This window comes from Octodon degus, unplaced genomic scaffold (genome assembly GCF_000260255.1).
Source record: "Octodon degus isolate 3935 unplaced genomic scaffold, OctDeg1.0 scaffold00081, whole genome shotgun sequence".
NCBI classification, from domain to species: domain Eukaryota; kingdom Metazoa; phylum Chordata; class Mammalia; order Rodentia; family Octodontidae; genus Octodon; species Octodon degus.
Window position 1 is genome coordinate 11,513,018 of NW_004524657.1, and position 4,716 is coordinate 11,517,733.

Consider the following 4,716-nt stretch of genomic DNA (forward strand, 5'->3'; position numbering starts at 1 on the left):
AGGTTGATTTCTTTTTCTTTTTTATTTAAATCAATTTTATTTAAGAATTTCCAACATTGACAACTCATAAAACAAGCATCCAAGCATAAGACACAGCACTGCATCAGACAGCATTCTTATGGGGAGCTAACAGATAAGAGGACTTCCACGCTCACTGGTGAACTCTGCTTCCATGTACTCCTGCATAGCACATCACAAGCTCAGTCCATGTTCTCAGCTCATCAGCTTCAGTTCACATTACCACACTTACATATCAGTAACAGAGGAAAACACATACCATACAGCACCCACAGAACTTGACAAAGGGGAGGGGAAGTGCAAGTATCATTTCACTTAACACATTCAACTAAAATGGGTTATCTAAGAACAAAACCCACTTAAAGTCTTCCAACAGGTGTAGATGTACCTTGAATAAAAAAAAAATAAATAAAAAATAAAAAAAAAATTTGTATGTGATTTGTATCATTGCTGTCTGCATACTCTCAAAAAGGCCACAGGATTGAGAGACACATCTTGCCAAGTTAAAAAATATGCATTACACACCACCCAGTCTCTGCACACGCTCTCTCCTTTTCTCGCTCATACTAGCCTTTCCTACCTTGGCACCACCATCAATCCCACACAAGGTTTCAAAAGTTCCCACAGCCTTCTGAATCCATGTCACAGCCTTGCATTCATAGCACTCATACAACTCCATGAAATAAAGAGTAGTGGATAGAAGTGGGACACCAACTGTCAAAGACGCAGCCTCTGCAGCAAGATGATGAATTCTTGGATGAGAAAACATGTAGGCAGAAGTAATCCTATGGCAGAATACTTACAGCACTGCTTTCCATGAAGTGCTTCTTCCATAAACATTTGAAATGAAATGAACTGCAGGATTAAGTGAAGACTTCATATTGTACTTTCGTATGTGAGGGGAGACAAGTGTTAAAAACAAAGCCAAAATAATCAAACACGGTGACGTCATGGTGTCCCAAAAAGGAGATATTCCCAAGGAGGAAATCTATGTGGTGTGGCTCAAATTAAAAGAGGAGAAAAGATGGATTCTAATTAATGGCTTCCACTTTGAACATGCTAAGAATTCAGTCAACAAATCCAGGGATAAAATATTACAAGAGAAACCTGTTGGTATCAATTGTAGTGTGTTGGCTTACCAATCAGACAAATAGCAGTTTACTTTCATCCACTCAATATTCCAACCCTTTATGTAGCAAAACTTATAAAATTCCTTTAGTTCTTTTTCTAAAGAATGTCAAAAATACTGCTGAATATACTCCACACTGAAGAAACCAATTTTGAAAATTCTTAGTACATATGTATTTTACAATATACTTACCATGAGTTTAGAAAAACTCCTATCATTCTGCATCAACTAGCCATAAACCACTGTCTACATTTCACAGTGAGAAGACTTAGAACCCATGCTTGAGCCAAAGCTTTGCTACATTTCACAGTGAGAAGACTTAGAACCCACTGCCTGAACCTGCATTTGATGCTGATCCCCAACCAATTGCAGCACCAGAATTAGAACCACGATAAGAGTTATTTCCAGAACCAAAAGGCTGATTTGAATCCCTCTCCATGTTGTGCTGGCTTTGGTTATTACCCAATGGGCCCAACTGTTTCTGCTGACTGGCTAACATGCCCATCATACCTCAACTGCTCTGCAGTGCAGCCTGGGCTGCAGCCATCATTGCTGGATTAATACTAAAAGCACCAAAATTCATCCCGCCACCCATGTTACTACCCTGGCTATTTTCCAAGCCAGCTCTATCTCCTCTGTTTACAAACCCACCATGATCCCCAAAGTCACCTGGATTACCACCAAATCTTCCAAATCTTTCTGTCTATTGCTGCTGTGCTTAGATTCATCATTGAATATATGCACGCTGATACCTTTAATGATCAAGTCCTCTCCACAAAGAAATTGGGCAACCTGATCATCTGCAAAGGTAACAAAAGCAAAAGCCCTGAGAGGATTGGGAATAAAGACATCTACATTTCTCCATATTGGCTGAAGAACTGCCATAGCTCATCAACAGTCATGTTGTCTGTACAATGCCCAACAAATACTTTTCTGCTCCTCAATGGCTCATCTGGGCCTTGCTTAGAATTAGGAAGTTTACAGTCATACCATCTTCCATACATCATATGTCACTGTGACATGACTTTCACCTATGTGTCATTCCATAAGACGAAAAAATCCAAATCCTTTGGAATGACCAATTTTAAGATATTGGTTGACCTGCACCATAACAACTTCTCCAAAGGTACTAAAGTACTCTTTTAGATCTTGTTCTGTTGTTTTACATGGGAGACCCAATACTATTACATCTGATGTTTTCTGGACTGCTCTTTTCACTTTAATGGCTGATGAAGCATCTGTCTTATCCATTTTCCTTTTGTTATCTTTGGGATAGTTGCAAACATATACCAGGTTTCCCCAGCCACCATCTGGGGCATGTAGAATTCCTTCAAACAGGAGGACATCTCTCATACTTTGAGACATTGGATTTCTGTAGCGCAGCCCACGTGACCCTGAAAACTGGACTGTAACTTTGGACAACAGCACTATCCCATCATCTTCTGGTGGTATTTCAATGCGTTCATCATTCTCATCTTCTGCTACCTGTATACATTCAGACATCTTTTATTTTCTCCTACTAGGCTGGTGTTAGAAACTGTGACAGGGAACCAAGCACTGAGAGATCAGAGAAAAGCCCTGGTGCTACTTCGTCCCCACAGAATGGCCTGATTTCTTAATGATAGCCTTTCTTTCATTTATTTGCCATTTGTACTCCTTCATATAACAACTGTCTATTGTTTTCAGATAAACATTTTAAAACTGCATCTTTAAATTTGAAAGGGTTTAATCTTTTTGAGTTTTTCATATATTTTAATTGTTAGCTCTTGTGGAAAATTACTTTTTTCCCATTTCTCACGTGTCTCTTCACTCTGTTACAGGTTTCCTTGGCTGTGAAGAAACTTGTTAATTTGATGTGTCAACTTGTTGCTTCTTAAACATTGTCTTAAATTCTAGGGTTTCTTTATTACACTTTTGGACAGACATTACTACATGTAACTAAAAATTAAGCATGCATACACTCAAATGTATTCAGGCCCCAAATGCTGTAGTTTCAAGAAACCACAACTAATGAAAGAAAGTTGAGTTAAAACTAGCTTTAAACTTTAAATGGTATGTTAGGAATATGGGAAATGGAGTAAAAACTGTTTTTATACATGAAAAGAATATTTAAGACTTTCTCAAATCTCACACAGTTTTGATTTTCTTTTCAAGATGAACTTCTTACATCAAAATGCAATGGTCCTGAGCCCGGTGAGATGGCTCAGTGGAATAAGCACTTCCCTGGCAAGTGCAAGGGCCTGAGTTCAATCCTTGGTTCTGCCAAAAAATGCAATGGTCCTGTAACTCTGTCATTCAGTTCATTTGACTTTTGTTCATTTCACACATTTCCTACATTCCTCATAAATAATTTCAGTCCTATCATGAAGTAAATTGTCCCTTATTTCATCTTATAATTGTCCTCAGTCAGATTTTTTTTAATTTCTAAATATATATTGAGGAGAAATGCAAATTCTATATATCACTATTAGATAGATATATTTATGCAGGTTATGCCAATCAATAAAAGTTATATTTCATTGATAGTAAAAATTTAGAAAAACACATTATTAGGTCAAACATAATCTCAAAATAAGAATTAAAAATATATCAAAGTTGCATAGATAACTAGGTTTAACTGAACCAACATTATACTTTGAAAACTCTGTTCAATATTAATTACATGATATGATAAAAAGGTTTTATTCACTCCATTAATTCTAAAGGAATTAGTTTTTAAATTAATTATTTAGTTAAATAATATTGACCCTGAACGTTTTTGATAGATGAGATAATCTTTCAAGAGTGTATACACTAAATGAAATAAAAAAGTCATACCATAAGTCGGAATCAGGATTTATGAAGGTGATCATTCCATAGAAATTCAATAGCTTTTTGTTCTCAGATAATTCATTTTACTTTAAATAGAATTCTGCTTTTCACAAAGTAGTTGGTGTGGGAGAATACAGATAATACTAAAGACTTGTGGAACACAATTCTACAAATATTTGTTAAATATCTGCATCTAAGTTCCTCTACTGTGAAGCTGCAATAACTTGACAGAGACTTTGGTAAAGGACACCCTAAAGGGTCAACCTTTTAAATTTTTATTACAAAATGCAGAAATCCATGTATCATAAAATACACACATATTATACACATAAGTACACCTAAAATGAAAAATAGAGAATTTGTTAATCCTTAGGAACATCATTATGTTTAGATTTTATTATGATTTGTGTCTTGTTGTTCCCCCAGTAATCATGCAGTCATGGGGTGGCTTACAGAGTTTGTGATTAATTCATGATCCAATGCTGGGATTATGGGTGTGAGTTAATCTGCATAAAACATGAGGAAGCAAGAGAAGCTTGCTAGTTGCCACAGTTGCTTCTCCTCTCTCTGCATTTTGTTATTTTCTGCCACCATGAACTGTTGCCCTCTGTTATGTGCCTCTCTGTCTTGGAGCCAGCTGAGTATGCACTGAAATTTCCTATAACTGTGAGCTAAATATACTTTTCTTCCTTAATTTTTGGTATTGGGTATTTTGACCCAGCAAAGAGAGAAAAGTAACCAAGACAGAATTTGGCACC

General features: G+C 36.5%; 1 pseudogene; it reads right to left on the reverse strand.

The window, feature by feature from the left end:
- Nucleotides 1-817: 817 nt before the first annotated feature.
- On the reverse strand, nt 818-2,650 carry LOC101578276 (annotated as a pseudogene).
- Between the last annotated feature and the right edge of the window lie 2,066 nt (nt 2,651-4,716).